The following is a 12,178-nucleotide window of genomic DNA, read 5'->3' on the forward strand; positions in this document are numbered from 1 at the left end:
AACGTAGCGGGACAACGAGGCCGCAGGAGGCAGGGCTTATACGCCAAGCCGAGCGTGCCTGTGCCCGGCGGCGGCTGCGACGGCGAGCCCGGCCCGTGCTGTTGTGCGCGAGGCCCCCGTAGTCATCTGGCGGGGGCTTCTGCAGGCTCGCCGCGCTGACCTGCGGCTCGACGGAGCGCCTTGCTGGTGGGGAACAACGGCAGACCCGGCCTGGGGTCGAGCGTGGGAGCCCGGACCAAGGAGGTGAGGAGCGGCGGTGGACGAGGCCCCCCCACCCCCCCCGGCCCAGCGGACCTCCCTTTCACGAGGGACCACCGGGAGACAGCGGACTCTGGCTGGCACCCCCACAGGCAAGTCCACTAGCGGGGCACCGAGGCGGCGGCCCAGAACGGCCGAGACCACGATCCGCATGCACTGGGCCTGCCAGCGTGGCCCCCCACCGCCGCCGGTCCCCGCCTGCAGCACTGCCCCAATCCCTGGCTGAACCTGCGCACCTCGACATTCGGCGGGGGAGGTGGTAGCCTGTAGGCCCAAGGGGCACGGAGAGGAACCACTGGGGCCCCCGCACGTGGTGGGAAAGCACTGGAACTCTTGCCCTGCCAGTCGTGGTGGCGCTGACGCTGGGGACACCTGCACCGACAGCCGCGCGCTCCCAACCGCGGCCCCCACGGAGGCGAGCGGGCCCCCTTGATGTGAGGAGGCCCCTGCGGACCTGCTGCGCTCCCACCCTCTGGGCAGTGCAGCGCGGTGTGCCGCGGGCGCCATCTTAGGCGGCTTCCCGCCCGGCCTGGCCAGCGCTTCCCGCCTCGCCGTCGGACCCGGCGTCCCTGCGCCCATCACGCGGCCCCCGCCGTGCCCTGCGACGCCACATTGCTCACCCGGGGGGGCAGAAGACTGGGAGGAACGCGGAGGCGCCACTTACGTAGCACTGGTTGTCCCAAACCCGGAGCGGCGCCCAGAAGGCCTAGGGCTCGATCTGCAGCCGGCAGAGGGAGGTACCGGCGGACGCGGCTGGGGGCTCTGGGGCGACATGTCCGGCGGGAGGCCCAGGAAGGACCGTACCATTAAGGATCTCTTCACCCCCCCTGCCATGGGGAAGCGGAATGGCCCCGCGGGATCCAACCCCCGGGGAGACACGGACAAGAAGACGGTGGCCTCGTCGCCCCCTGGGGGAGCGGACCCCGAGGCTCCAGTCACGCGGTCCTTTCTGGAGTCCCTGTTCTCTGGCCTGAGGGAAGACATCCACGCCCTAAAGAAGGAGCTCCAAGACGAGATCAAAGAGGTCCGCCGCGACACCGATGCCATAGGGGAGAGAGTGGCAGACCTGGAAACGAAGAGCGACACACGGAACGCCGAGATAGAGGCCCTAAGACAGGAGCTGGCCCGCATCCACGACCAACAGGTGGACCTCCAGACACACGCCGAGGATCTGGAGAACCGCTCCCGGCGGCATAACATCAGGATCCGAGGAGTGAAATTGTCCCCGGACACGGAGGACCTCTTCCGGTTTACACAGGGTCTCTTCAACCACATCTTGGGCCGTCAGGCGGACGCCCCCCTGCGACTTGACAGGGCCCACCGGACGGGTCCGCCGAGGGCCGACGCGACACACCCGCCGGACATCCTGGTGTGCGTGCAGGACTTCAGGACAAAAGAGGAGATCCTAAGCAAGGCACGCCACATGGAGAGAATCACCTTTGGCGACCATTCCCCGACGTTATACCAGGACCTGGCTGCACTTACCCTGGAGAAACGGCGCACCTTTCGGCCAGTGACGGCGGAACTGAGACAGTGCAACATTTCCTACAGCTGGGGGCACCCCTTCCGCCTGGTGTTTCGGCTTGGCAATGTCCTCCATCAGCCGCGCACCCTCCGGGACGCCTGCCGAGTGCTGGGCGTGGATGAACCGGTGGTCGACGACGGGTCACCGGGAGACAAGTCTACTAACGAGGCTGCCCCAGGTCGCTGGCAGCAGCAGCGGCGCAGACGCAGGCCGCGACGCCCCGCGGCCACAGAGATAGAGGAGGGGCAGAGGGCTGCGGTGGAGACAGTGGCGCAGGGCCTAGCGCCTGCGAACAGTGGCTGACCGCTGGGAGAGCGACGCACTAGTTCCACAAGACATGGTTGGTTTGGGCTAATCTAGTCCGGCGGCGGGGGCGCGTGCAGAGCGCTCCTTGGCCTTCCCTGATGGTGACTCTGACTCTTTACCTGCGGCGGAGCACTTCGAGTGGGCCGACCTGCTTGCGACGTCGCCACTGCTCCCATTCTACGGACTTACCTTACCACGGGTCCAGCGGCCACGTGCCTGGACCTGGGACAATGTTGGACCACATTTCTTTGCCAGTTGGGGAGAAGGGTTGGGTGGGGATCCGGGTACGGGGAGTTGGACGGGAAGAGTTTGCACCGAGGGTGGGGGGGATCCGGGCGGGGAAGTTGCTCCGGTTGAGCAGGGACAGGGGGGGCAGTCGGGGCTGGGGGGGAGTTGGGGGGAGAGGGGGGAGGGGCGGGGGGGCTCTCCTTGTCCAGGGGGTTCGGACGCCACGGGAGGAACTGACGAGGCTCCCAACACAGTGTCTTCCACGACCCGCTGGCCCACAGCCACGGCCTCCGGGTGGGTTTGGCGTCTTTCTTACGACCCCAGATATGCCACGACACCTCACAGTGCTCACGCTTAATGTGCGGGGTCTCAACAGACCGAACAAATGCAGGGCGATACTATCCTGTCTCGAGCGCTCCAAGGCGGATATCTGCCTTCTTCAAGAAACACACCTTGTGCGCAGCGACCAGCATAGACTCAAATCCTGCGCTTTTCCATGGCAGTTCTTCTCCTCCTCCCTGAAGAAGTCTGCGGGGGTGGCGATCCTAGTGGCTAAATCCTTTGAGGGGAAGGTCCTCCAGAAAGAGGCCGAAATTAAAGGGCTGCTTCTACTCTATAGCTTCCAAATTGCGGGCCACACCTTGCTGGTGGGCTCTGTTTACGGCCCGAACGAGGGGCAGGAAAGGTTCCTACATACAGCTCTAGAGACCGCTACATCCACTACGCACACTCACTTGCTGCTGGGGGGGGACCTCAACATCGTATTTCATAACACGGCGGACCGCTCAGGCCAAAGATCCGGGCAGGTAGGGGCGCTCACAGCGGCGGGACATGCACACTTAGCAGACTTGGGCCTCACCGATTTATGGCGACACACACACCCCCTAACCACTGCCTATACGTATTTCTCGGCGGCACACAAGACGTATGCGAGACTGGACTATTTTCTGGGCTCCTCTCAACTGGCGTTACAGGTTGAGGGCGTGGAGATACTGCCAGCTGCGCTATCGGACCACTCCCCGGTGGTGGCGACGCTTCGTGTGGGAGCCATGCCGGCTCCACAACGACACTGGAGGCTGCGAGACGGTCTCTTGCAGCTGCCTGACACCCAGACCCGGCTCACAGCCGCAATTGGCCATTTTCTGGAACACAACGCCAATGATGACACCACGAAGGCCACCCAGTGGGCGGCCCTCAAAGCGGTCCTACGCGGGGAAATCATCTCCATCGCCACGGCCAACAACAAGGAAAGGGCGCTGAAGCGTGCCGAGCTTACCCAACGGGTGGCAGAACTGGAACAGATGCACCAGCGCACGGGGGCGGCCAGGGCATGGCGACAATTGTGCGCCGAACGGAAAATGCTGGCGGCCTTGGATCAAGACATGGCGGAATACGCCGCTATGCGCCTCAAACACGTCTATTATACCGGTGGCGACCGTTGCGGGAGGCTGCTGGCGAGTAGGCTACGGGCGCAAACCCAGAGGCAACAAGTACGCTCTCTCCTGTCGGCCAATGGCGACCAGATTACAGAGGACGCGGCGATTGCGGCGGCCTTCGGCAATTTTTATGCGGCGCTCTACGACGCGGATCACCTGGACCCCAATGCCGGCCCGGCCTACTTGCAGGGCGCGGAGCTCCCCACCCTCACCCAAGCCCAAGCGGACCTTCTGGAGCGGCCCATAGGCCTGGAAGAGGTCATCTCGGCCATTGCCCGCCTCAAGGTTGGGAAATCCCCGGGACCCGACGGCTATACCGCGGCATTTTACAAGACCTTTTGCCAGCAGCTTGCCCCTCTCTTGCGCGACCTGTTTAACACATTTGACATGCCTGGCGCCATACACCCGGACCTGCTAGAGGCGTCTATCTCTGTTATTCCCAAACCGGGCCGTGATCCGGCGGCCTGCGGTTCCTACAGGCCCATCTCGCTACTGAACGTAGACTTGAAGCTCTACACTGGCATACTAGCGAGCCGCATCGCACCATATATGCAACAGCTGATAGACCCCGACCAAGCGGGCTTTATCCCTCAACGGCAGACCAGCGACAACACCAAGCGGGTGCTGCACCAAATTGAGGCCGGGTCGCGCACTAAACCCGGCTGCATGCTCCTCACCATCGATGCGGAGAAAGCCTTCGACAGAGTGCATTGGCCATACCTCGACCAGGCCCTCCGTCACTTCGGATTTGGGGAGAAACTCCGCCATCGCATCTTCAACTGCTACCGCCGGCCCAACGCCACGGTAAGGGTGAACGGTCACACCTCCCCGAGGTTCAACATTGGCAGAGGCACGCGCCAAGGCTGCCCTCTGTCGCCGCTCCTATTCGCATTGTATATGGAGCCGATGGCTCAGAGAGTGCGGCAACATGCTCTCATTTCTGGTATCAAGTTTGGAGCCGACACGCATAAGATCAGCCAGTACGCTGACGACGTCTTGCTGTCCCTTACTGACCCGATGCGATCCCTGCGTGCTCTCTTTGTGGAGCTCCACACCTTCGCCCTGGCCTCGGGTTTTAAAATCAACGAAGCCAAATCTGAGGCCCTGAACATCTCCCTAAGCCCAGACGTGGTGGCCGAGATTAAATCGGAATTCAAGATACAATGGTCGGACGCAACCGTCCCGTACCTAGGCGTTCGCCTGGCTCCTACTGTCAGGGGCACTGCGCGAGTCAATTACGAGGCCCTCACACTCAAACTCCGGGAGCAGCTCCGGCGTTGGAAACCACTTACGCTGTCATGGCTAGGCAGAATTGCCGCAGTCAAAATGACACTGCTGCCGCAGATCCTGTACCTGTTTCAGACGCTCCCCTTGAACCCCCCGACGGGTTGGCTTCAACAAACCCAATCGGAACTATCACGGTTCATTTGGAACGGCCGGCGACCTAGGTTTAAGCACACTCTCGCCACTCTACCCCCAGCGAACGGGGGGTCGGCGTGCCAGACCTTACCCTGTACTTCCAGGCAGCACAGCTGCGCACCTTCGTGGAATGGTTCCAGCTGGAGTCCGGTAAACACTGGCTCTTCCTGGACCAGGCAGTGGCCGGCCGTACCCTCCAGGGCGTGCCCTTCCTACCACGCCGACACCGTCCCCCTAACCTGTACGCTTCTGAAATCACCAGCACCGCCCTGCGAGTGTGGGACAGAGTGGCCGTGGCCAAGGGGCTGACCACCTTCCCCTCACCTATGACTCCCATCTTTGAGAATCCAGACTTCTCGCCGGGCTTGGACGCCGGAGCATTCACGACGTGGCGGACGACGCCCTGTAGAGCGGCGGGACACATGTTCGATATCAAGGGGATCCTCCCGTTCCAGCAGGTCAAGGCAGATTACGGTGTGGCCGAATCGGAACGCTTGCAATACCTGCAGGTGCGCCACTGGGTGCTCCACCCCTCGATCCAGCCCAGAGCCCAACGGCACCTCACGCCCTACGAACGGTGGCTGCTGACGCGCACCTCGGATAAGAAATTGATTTCAGACCTTTATCAGCAGCTACTTCTCACTCAGGCACACACGTACAACGCGGGCCAAGTCCGGTGGGAAAGGGACCTGGGGAGGCAGCTCACTAGGAAAGAATGGGAGGGGGTGTACCATAGAGCCAGACACTCGGCGCACCACACCGGGCTTACCGAGACATTGACTAAGGTAGCCACATACTGGTACCACACCCCTGAGAGACTACATCAATGGGATGCCCGAATCAGTGACAGATGCTGGAGGGGGTGTGGGGAACTAGGGACATTGGAACACCTGCTGTGGAGCTGTGAGGCGCTGCGCCCCTATTGGGACCCTATCCTGGACCTTATAGATGCACATCTAGACACACAACTGCCGCGCTTCCCAGCATACATTCTACTAGGCCTCCCAAACGCACTCATGTACCCTCTGAAATCCTGGCGACGCCGCTTGATCGCACTTGCGCTTGGGGCTGCGGTCCAAAACATTGTGGCCCACTGGAGGGCGATTCAGGCTCCGCAGCAACTGGGGTGGCTTCACCGGCTCTGGGCGATCCTGGGAATGGAGAAACTATCACTGACGGCAGCGAGAGGGGGGCGGACTTTGCGGAACTCTGGCGGCTATTCCTCACCTTGCTTACCGGGGAGTTTCGGGAGGTGAGCTGCCCACGCTACCTGCGCCTGCTACGCCTGGCAGAAACACCTCTCCCGGACCCCAAGACTCACGCCCGTAAGCGCACGGGCCCTGCGCGCGCAGCACCGACTGACTGTTCGTAGTAGACCACAACCAATAGTTTAATCCCGGAAATGGACAAGGAGAGGGGAGGGCTGGGGTGGGAAGGGTAGGGGGGTTGTTTACAGTTCTTTGTTTCTCGAGTTGCACTAGCACTGATCAGCTTGCACCGTGGTAGCACCTCTTATGACGCGGCCGGCCCAGCTGGGTTGTAGGCGGCTTGCTGTGTTAACAAGATGATGTACCCGCTGGCCTCGTGAGGGGTGTCAGCGGGGTCGCTGACCTAGGCCTCCCTGGAGAGGTGACGGCCCCTACAGATGTCTCTGAGGTGCATTTCTTTGCCTATGCTCAATAAAATATTTAAGACATAAAGACTAAACTAATAGGCTCACTAAATATATAGCATACTATTGAAGAAATAGCAGATGATGAAGTGCTACTGATTGTTAACCCGGGATAGTTGGAAAGCTTATATTCAGCTGTTTACATTCATACTATCTTTATATTTCATCAACAAGACAAAACAAAAATGACCTCAATAAATTGCAATAAATAAGAGATTTAGTTACTTGGCGTTAGAACTTAGAACCAATTATAGATATTCCAGGAGCTTTCAGAATGATAATTAATTCTACAACTATATCAAATGTATTCATCCAATCCTTCAAGTAGCTTTTGATCCAAGGTGATAAACAGTCAAAAATGAGACACAAGAAAAATGTATCTTTTTACAAACAATTAAACTTGGCCTGTACAGGGATCGAACCTGTGACCTTGGCGTTATTAGCACCACGCTCTACCCATCTGAGCTAACAGGCCGTTTTGCACAGAATCCTGGAAGTCCAGCATATGAATATGAAAGTTATAAATATATAATATCAACATGAAGAAACTTATATGACTTTAAAAAAATTACAATACAAAAGAGATTTTCATACTTAGTGTTAGAACTTAGAACCATTAATGTTTTTTCCATGTGTTTTAGCGATAAATAACAATTCATCACCTATATGCAATTGATTCATTTAATCATTCTATCAGCTTCCCCTCAAAGGAAATATAGAGATACACATGATACAGAAGAAAATACATCTATTTTCAACATTAAAGGAGCATCAAGTATTGGCTTGGAGACGGATTGAAAGTATGTCCTTGGCATTTTTAACTTTATGCTCTGAAGACTAAACTAATAGGCTCACTAAATATATAGCATACTATTGAAGAAATAGCAGATGATGAAGTGCTACTGATTGTTAACCCGGGATAGTTGGAAAGCTTATATTCAGCTGTTTACATTCATACTATTTTTATATTTCATCAACAAGACAAAACAAAAATGACCTCAATAAATTGCAATAAATAAGAGATTTAGTTACTTGGTGTTAGAACTTAGAACCATTAATAGATATTGCAGGAGCTTTCAGAATAATAATTAATTCTACAACTATATCAAATGTATTCATCCAATCCTTCAAGCATCGTTTGATCCAAGGTGATAAACAGTCAAAAAAGAGACACAAGAAAAATTAATCTTTTTTCAAACAATTAAACTTGGCCTGTACAGTTATCGAACCTGTGACCTTGGCGTTATTAGCACCACGCTCTAACCATCTGAGCTAACAGGCCGGTCTGCACAAATCCCTGGAAGTCCAGCATATGAAGAAGTGCTAATGATAGTTAACCCGGGAGATTTGGAAAGCTTAATTTCAGAGGTTTACCATGAAGTTATAAATATATAATATCAACATGAAGAAACTAATATGACTTTAGAAAAATTACAATACAAAAGAGATTTTCATACTTAGTGTTAGAACTTAGAGCCATTAATGTTTTTTCCATGTGTTTTAGCAATAAATAACAATTCATCACCTATATGCAATTGATTCATTTAATCATTCTATCAGCTTCCCCTCAAAGGAAATATAGAGATACACATGATACAGAAGAAAATACATCTATTTTCAACATTACAGGAGCATCAAGTATTGGCTTGGAGACTGATTGAAAGTATGTCCTTGGCATTTTTAACTTTATGCTCTAAAGACTAAACTAATAGGCTCACTAAATATATAGCATACTATTGAAGAAATAGCAGATGATGAAGTGCTACTGATTGTTAACCCGGGATAGTTGGAAAGCTTATATTCAGCTGTTTACATTCATACTATCTTTATATTTCATCAACAAGACAAAACAAAAATGACCTCAATAAATTGCAATAAATAAGAGATTTAGTTACTTGGCGTTAGAACTTAGAACCAATTATAGATATTCCAGGAGCTTTCAGAATGATAATTAATTCTACAACTATATCAAATGTATTCATCCAATCCTTCAAGTAGCTTTTGATCCAAGCTGATAAACAGTCAAAATTAGACACAAGAAAAATGTATCTTTTTATAAACAGTTAAACTTGGCCTGTACAGGGATCGAACCTGTGACCTTGGCGTTATTAGCACCACGCTCTAACCATCTGAGCTAACAGGCCGTTTTGCACAAAAGCCTGGAAGTCCAGCATATGAATATGAAAGTTATAAATATATAATATCAACATGAAGAAACTTATATGACTTTAAAAAAATTACAATACAAAAGAGATTTTCATACTTAGTGTTAGAACTTAGAACCATTAATGTTTTTTCCATGTGTTTTAGCAATAAATAACAATTCATCACCTATATGCAATTGATTCATTTAATCATTCTATCAGCTTCCCCTCAAAGGAAATATAGAGATACACATGATACAGAAGAAAATACATCTATTTTCAACATTAAAGGAGCATCAAGTATTGGCTTGGAGACGGATTGAAAGTATGTCCTTGGCATTTTTAACTTTATGCTCTGAAGACTAAACTAATAGGCTCACTAAATATATAGCATACTATTGAAGAAATAGCAGATGATGAAGTGCTACTGATTGTTAACCCGGGATAGTTGGAAAGCTTATATTCAGCTGTTTACATTCATACTATTTTTATATTTCATCAACAAGACAAAACAAAAATGACCTCAATAAATTGCAATAAATAAGAGATTTAGTTACTTGGCGTTAGAACTTAGAAAGGCCTTCCAAATGCCACTCAATTAGCTTCGCTATTTGTTCAACACGTTGTAAAACTGCATGGAATTCCCCGGGTGGTCATTTCAGACCGAGGGCCACAGTTTGTGTCTCGGTTCTGGAGATCCTTTTTGAAGGGGTTAGGAATAGACTCTCGTTTGTCCTCCAGTTACCACTCGGAAACGGATGGACAGACTGAGAGAGTTAATCAAGACCTTGAACAATATCTCCGAATTTATTTGATGGAACAAGCTGGGGAGTGGCCGTCCTTACTTGTTACTGCAGAGTTTGCGTACAATAACTCAGTACACTCTGCTACCGGATTCTCCCCTTTCTTCTTAAACTATGGCAGGCATCCCATCATGTTGGTGGGTCAAGTGGAAGTTGAGGTTCCAGCTGCTGGAGATTTAGTTCAGAAATTGCAACACGCATATCAGTTGGCTTCTGCGAATTTGATTAAATCAAAGGTAGATTACAAGAAGCAGGCTGATAAGAGTCGTAAAGAGGGACCAGTCTTTGCCCCAGGGGATCAAGTTTGGATCTCTACTCGCCATATGCGGTTGAGAGGTAATCGAAAATTTCAGCCAAAATTTGTGGGTCCTTATCCAGTGGTACGAATGATAAATCCAGTGTGTGTCAAGGTTGGTTTGCCTAAAACCTTTAAAATTCACCCAACTTTTCATGTTTCATTAATACGCAGACATCCACCTAACTTGCGCAAGGTCCTTCCGCCTGCCCCAATCCAAGTTCAATCTGCGGAAGAATTTGAAGTAAAAAGGATTCTAGACTCTAAAATAAAAAGAGGTCAGGTCTTTTATTTGGTAGATTGGAAAGGCTATGGTCCAGAAGAAAGATCTTGGGAACCCAGTTCAAACATTCATGCCCCTAGATTGGTGAGAGAATTTCATAGGACTTACCCACAGAAGCCTAAAGAAGGGGTTTTGGTGGGGGGTACTGTCAGGAATGGTCTAGACTTTAACCAAACATCGATTAAAACCCCTCATCATTTGGTTCCTGCAATCACAAGGTTGCTTTGTCACACGTTCAGATGGACGCAACTAGTGGCAAGATACCGACACAAGATGGAGATAGCTACTTCCTATGCTTCAGATTTCGTTGCTGGTCAGCGTTCCAGTCTTGCTTGATGACGCGCTGAGCAGGGAACTTGATGCGCGAGCGAGATAACCGCTGCGCACTTCAACAGTAATTCCCTGAGAGACGGTAGCCTCACCGTGCTCTTTGAACTTTCGGAACCGCTTCTTGCGGTATTTGCCAGCCTGTCATTTCCGATACCTCTGGTGTTCATTCACCCCGTTTTTGTTAACTTTCTTGGAGGCAGCGTTTTTCCTTGTAGCCGCTCAAAATTTCCAGTCAGCTGTAAGGCGGACCCGACGGCGTTTTCCCTTTGAGCGCATTTCAGCTATGACAGCGCTCGCATTCCTGTGACGTCGGCGCTCGCATTCCAGTGTTGACAGCGCTGTTTCACCTCAGCTGTCTTAGAGACTTTACTGACTTTTTCCTTCAGAGAGCGCATTCCAGGGCAGACAGCGCTAATCCAGTCACACTGTTCAGAGCTGCAGCAGAATAGCCCGGTAAGATTGTTTCTTGATTTACCGGCTGGACTTTCATGTGTTTCACCAATTGAGAACTCTTGCAGCATCTGACTCAAGACAACGTAATTATTTTGAGAGGAGTCCCTGAGTGTATAGTCTCTGACTAATACTGTGTTGGAGTCAATTGTTTTTTTGATGTTCCAAAGACTTTATTGCAGTGTCAGTAATTTCAGAGTTAGTGGTTGCGAAATCTTCTGAGTGAGGCTTCTGTGTTCAATCATCTCAAGGCTCTGGAACTTTGACAGCAGTTAATCGTTCTACAAGCAGGTTCCTGTATGTAGATAGAAATATATATATATATTTTTGCTTACCAACTCTACTCATCAGTTATACCTTCATTCCTACGGAGAACTGTTGATTCCTAAATCACCATTTTAAAGCCAAGCAGTATCTGCTCCTAGTCCATATCACAGTCCCTTCCTCAGCTTTAAAGACTCTTTGATTATTCTCCAGAGAATCAGCTAGTGTCTATCCAGCGTTGAGTCATTACAGAGAGAGGCTTATGTATACACTCAGTCAGGTAACCCTAAGGTTTTAGAGTAACGTACAGTCTAGCTAAAATTCCGAAGTTGTGAGAATGTAGTAATGGTTTGTTAACTCTTGCAGGTGAACTACCATATACTGAAGAAGAAGGAAGTCACCAGTGTGTCAGTCTCTCTTGTTTGTCATCCACTTCCCCTTTCCCCCTCGCCTCTGGATACAGAGAAATCTGGTTCAGTGGTGAAAGGGAGTTGGGAAAATAGCGTCACTCTTCAGCCAGGCGTCTCTACGGAAATCTGGAATTTCAGGTACTTGCCCCTTGACACCGGGACTTCGGAGGGCATCTTCCCCCTCGGGGGAATGGCCCGACCGACGCGTGAGGGACCGGGGATGGCAGGGGGCGGCCCCTGTCCCCTGTCCCTCTCCGAGACGGAATCCAAGTTCACCTGGCACGAGGTCCCCCCGGGTGGGGGGAAACCGAATTGCATTGCTTCCCCGGGCTGGCACCACCCCCTCCCTGGAAAA

General features: G+C 52.1%; 1 non-coding gene across 1 annotated transcript; it reads right to left on the minus strand.

Moving 5' to 3' along the window:
• Nucleotides 1-8,914: 8,914 nt before the first annotated feature.
• TRNAI-AAU (transfer RNA isoleucine (anticodon AAU)) lies at nucleotides 8,915-8,988 on the minus strand. Its single transcript has one exon. It is a non-coding gene; the product is annotated as a tRNA-Ile (tRNA).
• Between the last annotated feature and the right edge of the window lie 3,190 nt (nucleotides 8,989-12,178).

This window comes from Lissotriton vulgaris, chromosome 4_1 (assembly GCF_964263255.1).
Source record: "Lissotriton vulgaris chromosome 4_1, aLisVul1.2, whole genome shotgun sequence".
Classification (NCBI taxonomy): Eukaryota; Metazoa; Chordata; class Amphibia; order Caudata; family Salamandridae; genus Lissotriton; species Lissotriton vulgaris.